At 35.8% G+C, this 22296-nt stretch overlaps 2 protein-coding genes across 7 annotated transcripts in view; one reads left to right on the forward strand and one right to left on the reverse strand.

Moving 5' to 3' along the window:
- The window catches only part of LOC137249306 (uncharacterized), a 768906-nt gene that overhangs the window by 696090 nt on the left and 50520 nt on the right, over positions 1–22296 (forward strand). The gene's annotated exons all lie outside the window — the stretch shown is intronic.
- The window catches only part of LOC137249312 (uncharacterized oxidoreductase SAR2567), an 80394-nt gene that overhangs the window by 3720 nt on the left and 54378 nt on the right, over positions 1–22296 (reverse strand). Inside the window, exon 1 of one of the 4 annotated variants that reach the window (XM_067780664.1) lies at positions 10380–10400. The exons of the other annotated variants lie outside the window; for them this stretch is intronic. The gene's annotated coding sequence lies outside the window, so the exon portion shown is untranslated. Of the gene's footprint in view, positions 1–10379; positions 10401–22296 lie in introns of those variants that run through there. 4 annotated transcript variants of the gene reach the window in all.

The following is a 22296-nucleotide window of genomic DNA, read 5'->3' on the forward strand; positions in this document are numbered from 1 at the left end:
ATAGAAATAACATTTTAAAAGACACTCGTTCAGTACGGCCTTGAAAGATATTTTTTGTAGTGACAAAAAGCGCTGGCAATATCACTTGGAAAATGGCTAGCATAGGCTAGTGACAATTTTGTTGCCAAAGCTGTTTTGACGGACCAGTTTTTGAGAAAAGAAATACAAAATTAAATCAATAAATTACCCTATCAACAATTAAATTTATAAATATAAAAAATAAGTGCTGTGCGTTAGCCTCGCCAAAACTTAAAAACGTGTTGAGTGGGTGCTAGAGTGGGAGTGAGAGTTGGAGTGGGATCAGGAAGGAGATAAATGGAGTAAAGGATGGACAAGAATAAAAAGAAAAATGGGGGATGAAGTAGACGAGAATGGTATTAAGAGAAAAGAGGGAAAGTGAGGCTCACTTTTTGTATGTAGGCAAACCAATTTTCGGGCTGAACAAAGTCTGCTGGGTACACTAGTTAATTTATAAAATTTTGGGCGCAGATCACAGACAGTAAAACATAAAAACATTTATAGCATTTTCACTGTGTTCCTTTTTTTAATAATTTATTTTTACTTAATCTTATATATCACTAGCTTTACCAGGCGCACGTTGTAACGCCCGAGATCGAATGGATGTTGTGTTATTTTTTCTGTTTTGTTTGTTGATAATTTAATTTATTGTTCTGTAAATGAATTGAATTTTGTACGCATATTTGGTGAAATTTTCTGTTAAAACATTTTATTCTTGTATCTTATTGTATCTTATTTTATATTATTGTATTACTTTTACCGCTGATGATTGTTACTTTGATTACATTCCGAAGAAGCATGATTGGTGAACCAATTTTCAAAGGTGATATATGCGCATGCATTCCTTTTGGTTCTAAGGAGTATAGAAATTCATTTGGATAACTCACAATTTTATCTTCATCTGTAACTGTGTCGATCGATTTATATTTCGTCACTTCACCAGGAAATTGATTTTGAAAGCGATCATTGATTTTGTTAACATGATCATTTTTGGGAGCTAAGATAGTTCTTTCGCATAGCCAAAAAACAAAAACATTTAAATTTAAAATTCTTAATTCTGAAATATGAAAAACTTTCGTCTTGATCGAAGGAACCTCGAGCCAAAATTTGGTGATGATCGAAGTATAGCAAACACGTTTTCATAGGGAACACACACACAGAATTTGATTTTTATAGACGATGTAGATAGACTGAAGATAAACAATTTTTTAACAGCGGCAGATTGCTAAACGTCCAAAAGGCATAACAGCTAAACTCAACAATGCAGTCAAGCTTTAGGTGTTAAAATAACTTAAGTTTGTACGGCAGCGATATTTTTTCCCCATTCCACATTTTACTGGAGGTTTTAGGACTTAACGTCACATAGCGCCTTACCAATTTTAATTATCCTACCATTACGACATCCAGATATATGCAGTATAATATATTCCATTTGTATTGGAGGTGCCACGTCCCCTTTTTCCCAATTCCATATTTTCTTGGTGATGTTAAGGATTGACCTCAAATAACTCCTTACTGAATTTCAATGTTCTGGCATGTATACCTTCAAAGTTATGCAGTACCAAAGATTCCATTTGAATGGAAGGTTCCACGCCCCCTTTTTCCCAATTCCGCATTTTCTTGCTTTAGGAATTGACCTCATCTATCTCCTTACTGAATTCAATGTTCTGGCATGTATACCTTCAAAGGTATGCAGTACCAAAGATTCCATTTGTATGGGAGGTGACACGCCCCTTTTATATATAGAAATTATTTTTAGCCTAAAACCTTCCCGTTGATCGAAGGAACCCATAACCAAAATTTGGTGATGATTAATGTGTGGGAAATACGTTTCCATAGCGAACACACACACATACAGAATTTGATTTTTATATATGGGGTATTCCACCCCATTTCGACCAATTTTGAACCCGACCCCTTTAGAATTGGCTGAAAGTTGTTCTTCTTTTTCTAGCTTACGATAGACGTTTTTCAGAATTTTTCCAAATTTTTTCATCCAACTCAAAAAAAGTAATGAATTTAAAAAAAACACCGTTTTTGTTTTCAAAATGCTATAACTTTTTCAAAAATTGACCGTTTGGGATCTTTTTTTTTAAATTTGTTTTTTAATGTACTTTTAGGAAAAAATGCAAACAATTTTTAAAGTTTTTTTTTTTAAATTTTTCAGTTTTTCGAGATTTTTCGAATTTCGCCATTTTAAAATAAAAATTTTTTTTTATCAATTTTATTTATATAACAAAAAAATGTAAGAAAATGATTTTTAAGTATTCTTTTCTTTATATATTATGGTAATCTACGATTAAAATAACCAGGATTAATGACTGACACAGTAAACATAAAAACACAACTATCTATTTTCCATAATATATAAAGAAAAGAATACTTAAAAATCATTTTCTTACATTTTTTTGTTATATAAATAAAATTGATAAAAAAAAATTTTTATTTTTGAAAAATTTTTTTCAATTAAATAAAAAAAAATATAGAAAAAAATCGGCCCACTCCGGGATTAGTGGGGATGATTGCAGAATTGATTAGAGTTTTTATGAGAAAAAAAATGGCGAAATTCGAAAAATCTCGAAAAACTGAAAAATTACAAAAAAAAAACTTTAAAAATTTTTTTGTATTTTTTCCGAAAAGTACATTTAAAAACAAATTTAAAAAAAAAAAGATCCCATACGGTCAATTTTTGAAAAAGTTATAGCATTTTGAAAACAAAAACGGTGTTTTTTTAAAAATTCATAACTTTTTTTGAGTTGGATGAAAAAATTTTAAAAAATTCTGAAAAACGTCTTTCGTAAGCTAGAAAAAGAAGAAAAACTTTCAGCCAATTCTAAAGGGGTTGGGTTCAAAATTGGTCGAAATGGGATGGAATACCCCATATATATAGCTAAACCGATTTGGAATTTCAAAATCAACTAACCATCATCTCTCCTTCCTGTATCTTTCCTAAAAATTGCATGGCAATCTGTCGAGCCGTTCTCGAGTTATGGAGTGACAATCAAAATGTACACTTCTTTTTATATATATAGATTTCTAATTGCTGTTATTATGTGCAGGTCTCTTTTTCGCTCTTATTGGAATCCAAATCTATAAATAAAGTTTTGGTTGTAAATATGGAGATTCGTGCTATTAGTGTGCTTTGAGCATTATTGGTCGTAGTGCTTTTGTTTACCTATATTTTAATAAAATAATTTATTAAAAATAAACGATTATGAGCACACAAAGAAATCCATTAGTACTATGGCACTATTGGGAATATTTGATTAGAACTAACACTGCATTACCGGCAGTTGCTAACATTCGCCATATGGCAGAGCAAGCGCATATAAGTTTTTATTGATAAGATGATTGAGAGAACAGCGGACTTCTATTGATATTTGATATGAGACTTTTATATTTGTTGCGCAAGATGCGCATGGGTCCGAATAGTTAATTTTTATTTCTTTTTGCTTTAGTTCAATGTGTGCCATTTCAACTTGCTTCCGTCCTTTGAAAACTGGTATTGACTTGAACGGGTTTATAATGCTATTTAAAGCTTGCTACTTCCATCTGAACACTTCCTGAATTTACTTTACTGGATGCATATAACCAATTATTATAAATTTATATGCGAATTTATGTACATTAGGGTGTGCATCAAGTCGCATTTATAAGAATTAATTTTAATTTTTTTATGCTGGGGCATCTACAGTTCTTGCCCCAAAAAACAATACCCAGTAAGGAAAAATGCACTGAGGAAAAATGCTGGTGAAATCGGAAATAGCTGTTGAAACAACTTGGCACAAATTCTTGATTCTGAATTGACTGTATCAATAGTAAGAAAAAGTTCTTCAGAAGTAAACTATAGCTCCGTTGAAAAAAAAATAAAAAATTACCAATACAATTCGTGGCGTGACATCACTAATATTAGTGTCACCCTAAGAATACCAATGAAAACTGTTGAAATAACTCAGCCGTTTCTTTTCAGTTGAAATTACTAAACAAATGTGTTATCTTGACAAAAAACTCGGTTGATTTAACCCTTAATTATACTGTATGTCTGTTAATTCAAGAACAACAAACCTGATTTGTTTATTTTACAAGCTTCATTCATTCGGTGTCTAAAGGAAATTTTTCAGTAGACTTCTGAATTAATTCACATTCAAAAGTTACCAAGTTTACCATTTAGTCTTCTCTGATATATTAAATTTTTCAAGTTTTTTAAGCAATTAGCACTCTAATGTTTGCACTTGTATATATACATAAAGCGCAATCATAGCAAAACTCATTTAAATTCCAACTGTCAATAAGCGAACGAGGCGGTTCCACCATACGAAAGGCCGACCGACCACCTTGGCCAATAAATGAAGTCATTGATGTAGTTAAAATACATGTTAAACATATTTAATGAAGAAGGCAATCAAATAGAATGGGATAAAACGGTGAAAAATTAAAAAAAAAAATTATTGTTTCAACAAGTCAGGAAACTTTACACATATGTACATATTTTGTGTGTTTTAACATTGGAGTGTGCTATTATTGCAATATTTTATTAACTCACACTCAATAATAAACAGCTATCCTATTTTGTTGCAGCACTTGGTAAAGGAAGTAGGACATTCAGATTGCACACCCTAATGTTTATATCAGCACATTGTACATATATTTCTTATGGCTGTAAATCTTTGCTAGTCTTTCTTTCCTCCATTGTAATCTCTTGCGATTTTGTCTGAATTGCAACACTCTTAAAATTGACTAGGTGAAAAGTGTATTACAACACACATACACATCATCATCACATGTTGTAGAAAGTTTAAAAGGAAAAGGTACACAAATGTAACGAATTTACTGCAATTCCCATTATTTGCAATATTCTGCTAACGTTCGAATCACTAAACTGTTGAATAAATAACTCCACTATTCAATAATGCAAAATGGCCTTTATTAAAGTTCTTCACAATAACACTACTATTGCTCGCCAGATAGCGTCTTTAATCAAACTGATTGTCGCGCCTCTACTGTTGCTGTCTTTTATACTCTGTGATTTCCTCGTTGCATATTTCTAGGTTTTCTATTTCCAGAACTTGCTAGTTAGTTATCAGTTATAAAATTACTCAGCTGTAACTACAGATTCATAATTTTATAGCTTCTCTCTATGCGACACTTCCACGATTATAATTGCATACTTTTGGGAGCATCTCAGATAAGATATCTGCATGTGTTTGTGCGTCTCTTCTCCGCTGCGTATATACATATGTGTAGACATAATGATTGATCTATTTATGTGCATACAAGTCACTGCTTAGCATCGGCTTAGAGATGATAGTATCCCTTAGTGTTGCTAATATTCGTCACAGTACAATTAATTTAGCTGTCTTTAACATGCAGTAAAGCAAAAATAAAAAAATTTTATCAAAAGGCAAGATGCAAATTTGCTGACCAATGCTTTGGCTAAAAACAAAAAACAAATAAAGTCACACGTCGCTAGCCACAAGTGGAGCATTGCAGTGGAGGATGATGCAGCTTGGCCCAAAACAATTGTTGCATGCAATTGGCAAGTTAAGACCTTCAAGTGGGTGTATGGAAATGGCGTTATGGCTTTGTTTCTTTTTCCTTTGCGCACTGAGCAGCTAAAAAAAAAAAATACTTGGCGCGATTTATCTCGGTGGAAATTAAAGGCGATCTTTTCCAATTTTCTCCCTTTTTAAATGTTTTCCTACAAATTGGCGGGACGACGGTACCTACATACATGTTTTATGCCGGCTCCGAACGACATATGCGAACCAGATGAATTCGAAGCATTGCATGGCAGAAAAGCATTCGGAGTGTTTACCGAGCTACTGCCGAGGGACGACCTCACATATCAACACTTTTCTAATTGAAACATTTTTTTCTAAATTCTCTATAATGCTTTGCCTAGGACGTAAACTCAGGAGCTTCGGTGTGGATAGCGGAGCTCGCTACTACCACACCACGGCAGCCGCCAGCTGTCTTGTGCCATTTTCACAGAGTTTTTATATCAAACAGACTTTGTTATCTAAAAGGTTGGATAATTAAATTTGTATTTTTTCTACGATTCAGCTTTCGCAATTAAAAAAAAAACAATTAATTTAAAAAAAATTAAATTAAGTTTAATAAAACAAAATAAAATAAAATTAAATAAAAAAAATTATAGTAAATGAATAATCAAATAAACCAAAATAAAATTAAAAGAAAAAAGTAAACAAATTTAATTATAAAAAAAAAATTATAATAAAATAAAATACTAGAAAAAATAATTTTTTCTAATGAGAATTATTGTTTTTTTTTAATTTTTCTATAATTGAAAAATTGTATTTTGTTTTAGGAACTAGTCCGCAGGTATGGCAGGTTGTCTGAAAAAATGTCTACTTACTATTCCAAAAACAAAATACAATTTTTCAGCTATAGAAATATTGAAAAAAAAACAGTAAGTAATTATCATTAGAAAATTGTTGAAATAAAATACGATAAAATAAAATAAAGTAAGAAAAAAATAAAATAAAACGAAACAAAATAAAATAAAAAAAAATAAAATAAAAACTAAATAAAATAAAGTAAAATAAAAATAAAAATAAATAAAATAAAATAAAATAAAACAAAGAAAGTAATTAAAAAAATAAAGTAAAATAAAATTAAATAAAATAAAGTAAATTAAAATAAAATAAAGTAAAATAAGAATAAAAAACACAAAATAGAATAAAACAAAATAAAAAATAAAATAAAAATTGAGCAAAATAAAATTATATAAAATGAAACAAAGTAAAAAAAATACTGATTTATCGACCTTTTCTTCTTAAATTTCCAATTTGCTGGCTCGAGGTCTATGTTTTTCTTGCAAAAACTAATAAAACACAAGTGTTTCGTTCTGCCAATATATTTCGAATTACCGTCGGTAATCGGCTTCAGGACAAACTAATGACAACATAAAATATTAATGTAATAAATAATTAACATTTGATTTTAAATATTGTAAACAAACACAGAACCCTAATGGCCCATTGTGAAAGCAATGGACACTCACCAAACTTTGATGAAGCTTCTGTGCTCCAACAAGAAAAACAATACAAGAAGAGATTCACATTAGAAATGCTGCACATAATCAACACATCGACAGACAAGAGAATAAGTTACACATCTGATGTAGAGAACGTGGCGCAGGCGTACAGATTTTTGTTATCAAAAAAATAATTTTTTATCATTATTATTGTTATGATAAATTTTTTCTTAATTGAAAAAATTTTTAAATTAGAATAGAATAAAGAAAAAATTTTAGACAACTGCCAAAGCTCGTTGTATAGATCCATTTCGGGAACTGCTAAATTCCTTCATCGGCAACGTTTAGGCGCCGCTGCTATAACCATTCAGCCATCACAGCGGTTTTTTGTTTGTCTTCATTAATCCTACTTCTATTCTGTTTCGTGCCAACTGATATTCACAACACTGCGACATCTGTTGCAGAATGGCTGTGAAAATTGGACTTGTTTGTTGGCAATGCCGCCATAGTGTCATAATTTATTGACACTTTTTTTCCCCGTGCTCTGGGATGTATTAACAATTTTTGTTGTTATATCGGCCTACTGATTTTAAGATCGCGGGTTCGAATCGAGCTCAAGGCCCGCTGTGATGGCTGAATGGTTATAGCAGCGGCGCCTAAACGTTGCCGATGAAGGAATTTAGCAGTTCCCGAAATGGATCTATACAACGAGCTTTGGCAGTTGTCTAAAATTTTTTCTTTATTCTATTCTAATTTAAAAATTTTTTCAATTAAGAAAAAATTTATCATAACAATAATAATGATAAAAAATTATTGTTAGGCCTTGAGCTCGATTCGAACCCGCGATCTTAAAATCAGTAGGCCGATATAACAACAAAAATTGTTAATACATCCCAGAGCACGGGGAAAAAAAGTGTCAATAAATTATGACACTATGGCGGCATTGCCAACAAACAAGTCCAATTTTCACAGCCATTCTGCAACAGATGTCGCAGTGTTATGAATATCAGTTGGCACGAAACAGAATAGAAGTAGGATTAATGAAGACAAACAAAAAACCGCTGTGATGGCTGAATGGTTATAGCAGCGGCGCCTAAACGTTGCCGATGAAGGAATTTAGCAGTTCCCGAAATGGATCTATACAACGAGCTTTGGCAGTTGTCTAAAATTTTTTCTTTATTCTATTCTAATTTAAAAATTTTTTCAATTAAGAAAAAATTTATCATAACAATAATAATGATAAAAAATTATTGTTAGGCCTTGAGCTCGATTCGAACCCGCGATCTTAAAATCAGTAGGCCGATATAACAACAAAAATTGTTAATACATCCCAGAGCACGGGGAAAAAAAGTGTCAATAAATTATGACACTATGGCGGCATTGCCAACAAACAAGTCCAATTTTCACAGCCATTCTGCAACAGATGTCGCAGTGTTGTGAATATCAGTTGGCACGAAACAGAATAGAAGTAGGATTAATGAAAACAAACAAAAAACCGCTGTGATGGCTGAATGGTTATAGCAGCGGCGCCTAAACGTTGCCGATGAAGGAATTTAGCAGTTCCCGAAATGGATCTATACAACGAGCTTTGGCAGTTGTCTAAAATTTTTTCTTTATTCTATTCTAATTTAAAAATTTTTTCAATTAAGAAAAAATTTATCATAACAATAATAATGATAAAAAATTATTGTTAGGCCTTGAGCTCGATTCGAACCCGCGATCTTAAAATCAGTAGGCCGATATAACAACAAAAATTGTTATCAAAAAAATAATTAGTTTTATACCCCCCACGTTAAGCAGTACAAACGTGTAAATAAATGTATGTACGTGTATGAGTAATGCTAATTATTTATTATATTAATGTTTTATGTTGTCATTAGTTTGTCCTGAAGCTGATTACCGACGGTAATTCGAAATATATTGGCAGAACGAAACACTTATGTTTTATTAGTTTTTTCAAGAAAAACATAGACCTCGAGCCAGCAAATTGAAAAAAAAAATTTAAATTAAATAAATTAAAATAAAATGAAATAAAAACTAAACAAAATAAAATAAAATAAAGTAAAATAAAATTAAAAATAAACATAAAAAAATTTAAAATAAAATAAATTAATTAAAAAAAGTAAGGAAAATAATTAAATAAATTATAATAAAATAAAATAAGATAAAATGAAATGAAAAGTAAAAAAACAACATTTTATTTTAATAATAATGGAAAACGGCTAAGGCTTAAATATAAAGAAAAAATGAAGTTGATTTGAATTAAATACGAACTAAAATATAATACAAATTATATAAAAGTTAAAAAAATTAGTTGTTTTTAGACACTAATGGTAAGCATACAAGTAAATACATAAAATAAAATAAAAAATATGATAGTAAAAAAAGGAAAAAGCCAGAGCTTACATAAAAAATTGGACTAAAAATATTTGAAAAAATAAAATTTATTTAAAAGCGTGTAACACATAATATGAAATAACATAAAATAACTTTATAAACCTATTTTATTTTTTTATGAATAAAAATTTTATTTGTTAGAGTATTATCACAAAAATCTTTATCAGTTAATAAATTTCAAAGAGCCCTAAATAAATTTTCGAAGAAGTGAACTACCCAAAATTTGGTTGAAAGCTAAGTATCTACAACAAAAAGAAAAGAACGAAAAATGTTAAATATTTAATATTTTTTTTTTTTCAAATTTTTAACACGCAAAATCAATTATAGCTGCTTCATGTGCCAATAGAATTTGGATTAAATTATCAAATTTCCAAACTGATTGGCGTGCTAAAGATAAAGCAAAAAAAAAAAAACAATAAAGAAAACAAAAACAAAAGCAAAGGAAAAAGTGAAAGGCTTCGCAAGTGCGTAATAAATCATCAAATAACCAAAACTCATACATGTGTGTACATATCTGAGTAAATTTGACAAAACAACCTATCTCGTGTTAAGATAATGGCGTTTAAGGCCCACTTGCAGACTGTCAACTTACCTTTTAAATGCAGAGTTAGTTTCAAAAATTTGCGAAAATATATGAGTTTAACCCCTGATGTCAGGTTAACTCTGAGTTAAAAGATAACTTGCCGTTCTGCAAGTGAGCCTAAGTAACTTATCACTAAAAAACTATCAGCATCTCATCATTATGGCTTCTCACATTTTTTTACCAGTCATTTAGCGCTGTGACGGATTTTTATTAAGCAGCCAGAATATCAACTTTAAGTTAACTCGAGATAGGTTGTTTTGTCAAATTGTCTCAGATTGTATTCATGCATGTAGTTCTGCAGCCACATAATTTTATTTTTTTTTATTTTTTCAAGTAAAAAGAACACTCTTATTTCGAAATCACTTTTTATGACAGGTGAATTACTTTTAATTTACATAGCAGTAAGTTGTTCACATTGAACTTAACCCGCGACAGTTGTTAGTTAGACAATAATGTAGAGCAAATGGCGATTGATAATAAATGACAAGCAAAAACAATAAAGGAAAAAACTAAAATAAAGCAATAAAATAAAAAAAGATAAACTAGAAAAAAATTATATTAATAAAACATTCCGCAGCTATGAATGTATAAGAAGCATGAATAACATACTAGAAAACATGAAATCAAGCAAAATACTTTGTACATTCCCTTAACCACCGACGAGGGCTTATTTCTGGTCTTGAGTTAATGAAAATCCGTATTGTTGCACTGTGAACTTTATTTAGATCTATTGCGCTTGACATGTTTAGCCCATTACTGTATCTGGAGGCTTCCAATGTATTTAAGCTCCTCTTCAGGCTGTTTAGTAAAGAAACAGTGTTTACTCCATATCACGAACGTATTAGGAGTCACGCCACATACATAGTTGGGAGATACTCTGCAAAGCCTTTACAAAAGTAACCGATTTTTTTATCGAACAGATTTAACTTCAGTAATATCTTAGACTACAGTATCATAGCGCGAGTTCGTAGATCGTATCTGCTTAGATTAATGAGGTTCGTTGATACTCTCGTTGCTGGGAGTATAAACAATTTGGCCTGGCTTTGCGCTCCGGATTCAGTCGAGTGTCGTCTGAACTGTTTTGTTTCTCAGTTACTCATGGTTTTCCTAGTGTGTGTCTTTGTGAGTCTACAGAAGGGCTCTGAAACGTACAATGCTGCTAAAGTACCCTGCTTAGCTCGGTAGCAGTTCATTATCTTCATGTCCCTCATACTCCGGCGGCAACCCGTCCTAACAAAATCTTGTTTTTGTATCCCAGATTACTTAGGATTGCAATGCATTCATCCAATTGCTGAGAAGTAAATGTGTAGGACTGCAAGGTACATAAGACTGCCTGGCTGTCTGACATAATGAGGATACTCGATAGTTTTCTTCTCCAGGTAAAAGGCACTAGGACAGTTTTGGATAGGATTGATAGCCACACACCTCCATTTTATGATGCGCTGTATGTATTAAGCATATGGCTTTAAGAATTTTAAAAATGCGATACTATGAGTATAAAATGGTTTTGAAAATATCTCTGCCGGTTCAGAGAGATTTAAGGCGTGCAGTAGTGCCGCTGGACCTTTTCTAGGGTGTTACCATATCTTAAAATATGTACTCTAGTATAACACCCTGAAACAGCGACATCAGCACGACGAAGGAGCATCCGTCGCATACCTCCCATTTACTTTATACTTAATTTATCAAATTCAGGTAAAGGTCTGGAGAGCTGGCATTTTAGATGGGCGCTAGGAATCACGTAGCTGAAGGCACTGACACCTTTTATTCAAGTCGGCCACAATCTTTTTGTGTGTGCGCGCATCCAGATAAGCTCAATGCCAACAATTTCATAGCCTAATATTATAAAACGGATAGATATGGAACGCGTTCAAATCATTGGTGATCCGTGGCTAATTTTGATTCTGACACGCAGTATGCGTCGTCGCAACGCTTATTACGTGGCACACATTCTCATTACATCTGTGCACAACATTACAGTTCTTTGCGCGCGAATGCAAGTGCGCCGTCTCAGTGTCATGCGTTAATGTTGAAACGTGACTGGCCCCAACAGCTGACTAAAGCCTCTTAACATCCTATCAATTGTCCATTGTAAAGTAATTTCAATGCGATCCCAGTGCTAGAGCTCATGATCCGCGTACTTTCTAAACATTTTTTCGCTCCATCTTTATGTTTTTGCTTCGTTTTTTGTTTGCGTTGAAGAATATGGAATTTACGCATTCAACTGTGAAATTGGCAAAGCAGCAAAAAAGTTATAGAAAAAAACATGCGGTCTATTGAAATTTACGCACGCACCAATGAATATCATTGCATGAAGCGTTTAGACCGATGATTAGTCAGTTGTAGGTTACGTAGTGGTAGGTACTTGCATTAAGTATGAACGTGTGATGAGTGTGACATTCAGAGCGTCCTAGTGACCTACATTCATTTGCCGTAAACAGTACAACGTAAAAGAATAGAATGCTATCACCATGCACACACGAAGCACGCAAAAGATCAATGAGCGAAATAGGTAACACAGATGGAATAACTCTGAACGAGCGGTGTTAACGCAAGTTTGCTACCACGTATATGTTCGATTTAATGTACATAAGTACCTGCCGATGTCGGGTCAAAAAATGTTTGACCAGCGCCCAAGAATCGTTTTCATTGGTATCAATTTAAGATGTGGACACACCATTACCTTGGTTAGGTTGAATGCGTATGTAAAACCTCTTTCAATCCATGGGTCATGACAGCCGGTTGCAATGCAACTCCACATTATAGCTAACCAGCTCTTCCGCCTTTGCATATTAACCATAGTCGCAACGATGCTGAAATGAGCAGAAAAGGAGCAAGCTCTGCGGGCTCTCTGCGCCTCGTTGTATCAACTTTAAAGTATCTACCTACTCCGGATCGGCGTTACATTTTTTACAATCGCACTTGAACCTAGTGTGGTTGGTGGAGCACGCCACGGCGGTAGTAACTTTTTGTAAAAACTTTTGATAGCTAGGTTAGGTTAGGTTAGGTAAAACTGGCCGGCACATGAGAACCTCACATAGATTGAATGAGTCCGTAGTGTTATCAGAAGTTTATTCAACGACCAAACTGAAAAACCCTATCTAAAACCAGGACCTATGTTATAAAATAACTCCGTCCTCTTGGCAAATACTAGAAACACTCTAGGACCTATGCCACTTGCTGCTTCTAGCGCTGACAGCTGTATCACTCCTAATAGCTGGAGTCTTAGCCTGGCAAGCGCAGGCACGATCACAGAACGTGCTCGATCGTTTCCTCCTCTAATCCGTGCTTCGTACATCTGCTATCACTGGCCAAGCCTAAGTTGTGAAGGCAGAAGGCAATGTCCAGTCAGAATACCCATCATGAGTCTACAGTCCTCTCTTTTTAATGATAGAAGCAACTTTGTTAGTCTAAGGTTGTAAGACCTAAACATAATCTTCGACACTTTACAGCCCCGTGCTTTAACCCACGCCTTTCCCGCTTGGTCGATCGTGTGTACCTCTCGCCTTCTCTTCATCTCACCCAATCTAATTGGGACGTCTACCGAGCAAGGTTCAAGGGATGCGCCCTTTTTAGCTAGTTCATCCACTTTTTCATTCCCATATATTACGATATGCCCTGGGTCCCAATATAGATGTATGCTTCTCCCTGTCCGGATTCTTTTCAGAGACTGCTTACACTCTAACACACTCTTAGATGCTGTGCTACGCGAGATTATTGCCTTAATTGCTGCTTGGTTGTCAATATACAAGTTAACACGGCTGCTGTTTAAGCTACTCTCTTCCAGTGTTTCTACTGCTTTGGTTACGGCTAATAATTCCGCTAGAGTGATCTGACAGCTTGTAGGATCTGTTTATTTCCGGATCAGCACAGTACACAGACCGCAGACCCTACTGCTTCCATTACTTTGGAGCTATCTGTGTACACGTGTATCGTCTCGTCCTCCATTTGAGCACGCTTGCGGTTAACCATCCATCTCTATTGTGGCTTTAAGATCTCCATCGAAGCGCAGATAGGGAATCAGGTAGTCTGTTCGACCTGTAATTGATAATGCTATACAACTATGGCCATATCTTAGGCGTTCAAGCTGCCCCGAGGCACTGAGTCTGGTTGCAGCTGTTAACGCTATGTTCTTTGCTACCAGGTCTACAGGTGGAATGTGCAGAATGGCATACAGTGCGACTGTCGGGGTTATTTTAAGGGCTTGCGTTATGCTAGGCATTGATAGCCTGCATACACCTCTAATTTTTTGTGGAAGGTACTTTTTTGTGTGGCCGTCCACCAAATAAAAACTCGATAGTATAGGATTGGTTTAACAATCGGTGTAAATACCCAATGAGAAATAGACGGCAATAAACCCCACGCACACCCCAGTATTCTTTTACATGCATAAAGTGCCGTCGGAGCCTTCTTCACCCTCTCCTCCACGTTGAGCTTCCACGACAGCTTACTGTCTGGAATGGTTCCTAGATATTTTGTGCAAGGTTTCTCCTGTAGGGTCACCCCTCCTAACTTAGGCTTGGTCCAATTTGGGACCTTGTCCTCTTGTAAACAAGACCATATCCGTCTTCTCCGCGTTGGCTGACAACCCGACATTAGATGCCCATATATGGATATCCCGAAGCTTTATTTCGTAAATCTTTTTTTTTTGTGAAATTTTTGCTATGATTGGTAGTTACATTTTTTTTTTTTTTTTTTGTATTTACCTAAGTTTTTATTTTTGTAAATCTTTTTAGTGTTAAGTTTTTGTATTATTTTCGTTGACAATTTTTGGTATTTCAATATTCAAATATGTTTTGTCAAATATTAGTTGAAAATTTGTATACTATTTTAGTGTTAGCTTTTTGTTTTGTTAAAACTTGTGTAAGGTTTGTTAAACTTTTTTAAAGTAACTGTTTGTAAATTAGTTTTTGTTTGCAAAACTTTGTGACAGCTGCTTCTTGTATGATATCTTTCTATTGTAACGAATTTGCTGCAATTCCCCTTATTTGCAATCCTCTGCTAAGTTCGTATCACTAAACTGTTGAATAAATAACTCCAATATTGAATAATGGAAAAATGGCCTTTATTAAAGTATTTCACAATAACACTTATACTCTGCAACTCGCTGGCTTAATAACCACACTGATAGCTTAAATGAAACTGACTTTCAAAATAATACTGCTATTGCTCGCTAGATAGCGTCTTAATCGAAAACTGCCCATAGTGCCTCTACCGCTGATGCTTTTATACTCTGTGACTTCCTCGTGACATCTTCTAGGCGCTTCCAGAATTTTACTTAGTTAGTTATAAATTTCTCAGCTACAACTACAGATGTATAATTTCTCATTTGAGTAATACTTGCACAAATTGTTGCCCTCTCTTGTGACAACTCAGATTAGATATATGCACGTGTTTGTGCATTGCTTCTCTGCTGCTCGTATATGTACATATGTGTAAACGCAATTATTGATTCGTTTATGTAGATATATAATTATTAAATTATTGATGTGAATTCACGTCACTGTTTAGCATCGGCCTAGAGATGGCAGCACCCCTTAGTTTTGCTAATATTCGTAACACTGCCCTCCACCTAAGTCTGATCGTCCCGATCAGACAAATCTCTCGATCTAAACGCTGCTAGCATCGCCAAATGTACCTCTCTTCTATTTCGTGATTCCCCAATGCTTTGTATGCGGTAGATGGTATCACTGATCTTCTTCACAACCTTGTACGGGCCTTCCCAACTGCACCGAAATTGGGCTGGAACACCTTTCCGCCGGTGAGGGTTGTATAGCAGTACCAAATCTCCCTTCCGGAAACCTTCCGCATTCTTTCTGGAAAATTCTTTCCTTCGTTTTAGTGCGTCCGTTCGGGTTTGTCAATGCCAGTGTTTCTCTCGCAGGTATATTTGATTTTGTTTTGTTTGGCCCATTCGTTCCATCAACTTTTACCTTTGACTTTCGTGGTCTTTGTCGACTCTTCTCCACCAGTACTCGATTACTGCTTAACCCCTTTTCCAAACTGAAGCTGAATGGCACATCCTGGTTCTTATAGCGCATAATCTTTCTCCGCATATCGATCCTGATGTCATGGTCAACTAAGAAGTCCACTCCCAATATGACTTCATCAACAATCTCCGCCACAATGAATTTGTGTAGAACCATAACCTTTCCAATTAATACCTCATATACCACTTCTCCTTGGACTTGGTTATACTCGCCAGTGACCGTACGCAACCTTGCTCCAGGTAACGGTTTTACTCTCCTGTTCACCAAGTCAGATCGAATTAAGAAATGAGATGCGCCCGTATCTACAGTCAGTACACGTTCTTTGCCATCCACATTCCCTCTGATGGTAAGACTGCTCGATTTTCTACCAATTTGCGACACAGATATCACAGGACATTCAATAGCTGGAGCTAGCTCTCGATCTCTATATCTTACTCGCTCTTGCTCATCCCTTCCATCTCTGTTATTAAGACCACCCATGCTGTTGAAACCACTAGGATCAAGATCGCAATGACGTGCAATGTTACCGGGCTTCCCGCATTTGAAGCATTTGATAACTCTTTCACTCCGCTTTTGCGATCCTTTCAGCGCCCCCAATATTGCGTCTACCTACTCTGGCCTTTCTACTTCCACACGGCTTGCTTTGAAAACTGGCTTACACAGAAGTGACGCTGTTTCCTGAATCAGAGCATGTGATACCGTTTCGGCAAATGTTGGCTTTGGGTTCGCGTATGTGGCTCGCTTCGTTTCGACGTCCCGTATGCCGTTAATAAAGCTCTGAATCGTTACCCTTTCAGTGTATTCCACGGGTGCGTCCGCATTTGCAAGATGAGCCAATCTTTCAACATCCGAAGCAAACTCCTGTAATGTCTCATTTGTTTTTTTTGGTAACGGTTTTGCAACTCAATTTGGTATATCTGTTTTCTATGCTCGCTTCCATAACGTCTCTCGACAGCGGCCATCAATGCTTGATAGTTGTTCCGCTCTCCCTCGGGAATCGTCTGTAGGATTTCGGCTGCTGGCCCCTTCAATGCTACGAATAGGGCAGCAACTTTATCTTCAGCATTCCAGTTGTTCATTTCTGACGTCTTCTCAAATTGAAGCTTGAATACCTCGAAAGGAACAGAGCCGTCAAAAGATGGAGTTTTTACCTTCGGATTGCTCGCTGGAACAGCTGGGCGATTTAGTTGTAAATGTTGCATAAGACCTTTCAACGCTTCTATCTCGGCATCAATTTTGTCCTCGAGTTGTAAAATTTTTGCATCCTGCTCTTCCAGTTTCGCAAAGCGCTGCGATGATACCTGTTCCGAAATTTTTGTCGACATTCCAGATATACGTGCCTCTTGCGCTTCCAGTTGAGATGACATCTACGTCTTCTGTTCTTCCAATTGAGATGACATTTGCGACGCCATTTCTGAAATGCGTGCCTCCTGTGACTCCAGCTGAGATGCCATTGTCGATGTTTTTACAGATATTGTGCTCGTCACTGTCTGCGGTGTTTCGTTTTTCTTGTTGTTGTTTTGTCGCTATCATAATGAAAGACATACTCCTCAGTATTGTAGATTCCTTCAAATACCATAGCTACACTTAGTCGTTTTTGTAGCTGGGATTTATCGCCAGAAGTAGCCAATCCACGGACTTCCAACTCCTCCTTCAGTTGCTGGATCGTCAATTCACTCAACCTTGCCATGTCCAAGTTGTATTCCCAATCTTCGGAATTTATTCAACAATTCCTCTTCTGACACCAATTGTAACGAATTTGCTGCAATTCCCCTTATTTGCAATCCTCTGCTAAGTTCGTATCGCTAAACTGTTGAATAAATAACTCCAATATTGAATAATGGAAAAATGGCCTTTATTAAAGTATTTCACAATAACACTTATGCTCTGCAACTCGCTGGCTTAATAACCAAACTGATAGCTTAAATGAAACTGACTTTCAAAATAATACTCCTATTGCTCGCTAGATAGCGTCTTAATCGAAAACTGCCCATAGCGCCTCTACCGCTGATGCTTTTATACTCTGTGACTTCCTCGTGGCATCCTCTAGGCGCTTCCAGAATTTTACTTAGTTGGTTATAAATTTCTCAGCTACAACTACAGATGTATAATTTCTCATTTGAGTAATACTTGCACAAATTGTTGCCCTCTCTTGTGACAACTCAGATAAGATATATGCATGTGTTTGTGCATTGCTTCTCCGCTGCTCCGTTTATGTAGATATATAATGATTGAATTATTGATGTGAATTCACGTCACTGTTTAGCATCGGCCTAGAGATGGCAGCACCCCTTAGTTTTGCTAATATTCGTAACGTTATATATAACAGCAAAAAAGTCGTATAACTAACGAAAAATTTAAAATGCAGCATAAAAAAAACAATAATTGGAAACAATTACCAAATATAAAGCCCTAAAAAAATTGCCAAAAAAGAACCAACTAGCCAAGTAAATACCAAATACGTCGCACAACTGCTAAGCCACATAATGAAATTGTCAATCAAGTCACAAAAAAATGTATGTAGAGCGCGTTATAATTTCTTAATTGAAAATGTATTTTTGTTCATGACACGAATTTGGTCATAATTAAATCAATTGCGAAATTTTGCGATTTAATTGAGCTGCATAAGTACTAAGTAAGACAAGTTGTTCAATAACAACCTTAGAATAAAGATTTTACACAAAAATGCTTTGCATTAAAAAAATTTTAAAACAAAATTTTTTAATTAAAATCTTATTGCACAAAGTAGAGCTGCAAAAGGGAATTCCACATAATTTAAATGCTTAAAAGGTGCTTTCAAGGTTTTCTTAAAGTTATGGAGAGGCATAGTGCGCAGAAAGAATATATAACTTTCAGCAGCAAGAAAACCCATTTACCTATATTTATATATTTCTTGAGAGCTGTCCCTCAGCTCCAATCTTCGTATAGCGGGAATAGGACACCAACCTGAGGTGCCCCTAGTATAATTTTTCTGGGTTTAGATGTTACGTTTCTGAATTGCACCGATGCTTGCCGACCAGAGTGATAATTTGCGGTCCACCTTTGAGACTTGGAGGAAGGGAGAACCGTTCCAAATCTTGCAGTAACGTACCGTGGTTGACCATATAAAAAGCTTTTGATAAGTCTAGCGCTACGTGTACTGTTGTGTGTTGGGGGTTTTGATTCAATCTGCAATTTATCTGCGTGTTGATGGCGCTTAGCGCGGTGTTATGTTCGCAGCGAATTAGGAAAGCAGAACGCCTTCAAGTGTCTGGGCTACTGGCGATAGCAGAGATATCGGATGATAAGATGCTCCTATGTTGGCTGGTTTCCCAGGATTTAGAAACGGTACCACTCGGGCAATTTTCCATTTGTCGGGGTTGAAGAAGGAGGACAAGGACAGTTTCAAGACATGCACTAGATATTTAAATAAATAAAATAAAATAACAATAAAAGCAACTATTATTCCGTTCTCTTACATCACTATGGCACTACATTGCGTATACGTAACCCAGTAAAAACCGCATGCAACGATTGAGTGGGTTGCTATTTACGTACAGACCGCCACACCATAATTATTATGTGGTTAATAAACAGGCATAACGGTCATTTTGGCTGCAGTAGAGCGCTCATATGCGCATTTCCGCTCGCGCAACGCAACAACTGTGCTATAAAAGCAATAAAAGCCAACCAAAGCTAATGCTGCGCATGCGCACCACAAATACTACAACGAACCAAAACTAGATGCGGTGTAAGCATAAATAACATTCGTAACGATAATAATTGGTTAATTTTTTATGGTTGCTTTTTTACCGGAAAATGCAATGAAAAATATTTTATTCACAAACAGGTAAATATTGTGAAGTTTAGCCTTACCTAGTAATTGTCATCGCAAATTAGTAGGAGAAATATTACAGATAGTAAAAGTGAAATATTTGTTCAAGCGTCAAAAAACAATAGGAAATTTATGGTCAAATGCCAAAGGCAGCAACTGAGACGGCAATAAAATCCGCCTTGGACACCCAGACATTTAACACTCAAATATTTAGTTTTTGAAATCACTTCGTTTTGGTCTGTAAGCAAGTCCATTCAGACTTCAGCAAATATGCAATTAGCGCGGGATTAACAATACATTTTTCGTTTGCATTGGAGGTCAAATTTTTTTTTACGATGAAAATTGTAAAGATACAAGGTGGCGAGGAAAAGGAGCATTCAAATTGCTTTTGTAGAAATTTTAAAATATTTTTTTACCAAAAAACAGTTTTTAGTCAAATTGCGCGAGATATTGTTTTGGTGTTGGAGAGGCGGGAAAACTCGCTGAGCTGCTCAAACATTGAGGGTCAAGCGCATTCCTCCTGATTGCAATTTAAATATGTTTTGCCGAATCCACAAAGAAGGCGAGCTCTATCGTATTGCACGAAAAACTGAAGCTTAAGGTGAACGAAATTATTGGACATTATCAGTGCGGCTTCAGACCTGTTAAATCGACTATCGAACAGATCTTTACGATACGTCAAATCTTAGAAGAAACCAACCTCACCTATCAGTGGCGAATCCTGTTTCATTAACAGCCGAGGCTCTGGCGACCCCGAACTCCTCATTGATCTAGGGGGTGGGAGGGGGGTATGGCCTAGGAGTTCGCATGTGGTCATAACAAATCGTTCCCGAGATGGTTGGGCTTGGTACCGAAACGTACCGGATCTGCATCCGGCAAAGGACCATCAATTCGATAACACTCCCCAAGACTTTCGGGGAGTGTCCTTATCGCCACAATAACAACAACAACAAGACTTCAAAACAACTTTTGACAAAGCGAAGCTCTGTTTTAAGTTCCTTGCAAAAATTATAAAGCTTTGCCAAATGACGTTGAGCCACAGCATCAAGTCTGCAAGGAATAATAGATTGATCTCCCCGAGCCATTTGTAACCAAACTAGTTTTCACACAAGGTGACTCAGAATACATGCCCGTCGTAAGAGTCAGCTAAAATCCACAGAACTTGAAAGTTCGACGTGATCATTGCAAATCGTTCTCGAGATGGTCGGTCGAGTAGTTTCATGTTTCAGTTTCCGAAAAGTACCGGATCAATATGCGGAAAAGCATCTTCAAAACCTTCGGGGATTGAATTTAACGCTACAAGAAGAAATCTAAGCGACTGTTTTTTCACATTTTTCTTAACAGTAGCATATCTAGACCACGAAGGTGCAATGTATTATAAGATCGTAACATGGGCTGCTGTCCTAAAAAAACGTCCCGCAAGTTTTACCCTTGCTGGATTGTATATATAGGTGAAAAAGTGGGGTTTGCAGTAAACGAGGAAATGACGAAGTGTTCCTGTCAGCAAAGAAAGAGTAGTAGCACTCGTGCTTTCTAAGCAATGTTACTGCCAACGAATGAAGTTCGAGACTGTCATATTAGCTTAGAAATCATACGGAGAATCACGCTTGCCAATCAGTTCTACTTTGATCTGGAAATTGATAAATAAAGTCCCCTCTCGATATATGGCTCGGAATTATAAGCCTTGCCGAAAGACGATTTTATTACCTTTGGAGTTTTCGTTGCCTAGCTCCATTTTATAAGAATAAAAGAAGGCGCTCAGGCTAAGAAAATATTCCTAATTGTACTCGGAAGTAATGGAATAGGGAGACCTCCATAGAGGTCTGATAATAACTTTATAAACAGAAGACAGCTGGCACTTTGAAACAGCTTAATCTAGAAGGTTCAATGTGGTCAGATTAAATGGTTCCCGAAATTTCCGGCCAGTACCTTGATGCTGCTTGTTACTGGAACGTACCGGATCTATATCCGGCAAGGAACCGTCAACATCGATAACACTCGTCAAAATCTTCGGGGAGTGTCTTTACCTCTACAACACAACAACACCTTTAAGTAAAATGTATAGATTTTAGCACCCTTTTTCCATCCAATCTTCGGCATTATATTATGAAACACAATAAACTTAGCAGCGTGAGCTTTTCTTAATTCCTACCGTTGTTGTAGAGTTAAAGGCAATTCATTCTGGAAAAAGTGCCAGTAAGGTACTAGCCCGACTATTTCGGGAACAGTTCGTTTTTGACCACGTCAAACCTTCTAGTTCTTTCAAGTCTTACTACAGACATGCATACTGCACGAATATTCTAGCCCCTTAACCCGCTGAGGTATTGGCCTTGTGTGGTTACAAATGCTCCGAAGAGATAATTTTCAATCATTGTAGAGCTGATGGTGTGGATGAACATCACCAAAACCTATCGCTTCAAGAAGAAGAAGAAAGGGAACAAGTTGTTAGATAAAGAGTGTTAAGTTGCGTCACCTAGTATTTGCATTACTTGTTGCC

This window comes from Eurosta solidaginis, chromosome 4 (assembly GCF_040869045.1).
Source record: "Eurosta solidaginis isolate ZX-2024a chromosome 4, ASM4086904v1, whole genome shotgun sequence".
NCBI classification, from domain to species: domain Eukaryota; kingdom Metazoa; phylum Arthropoda; class Insecta; order Diptera; family Tephritidae; genus Eurosta; species Eurosta solidaginis.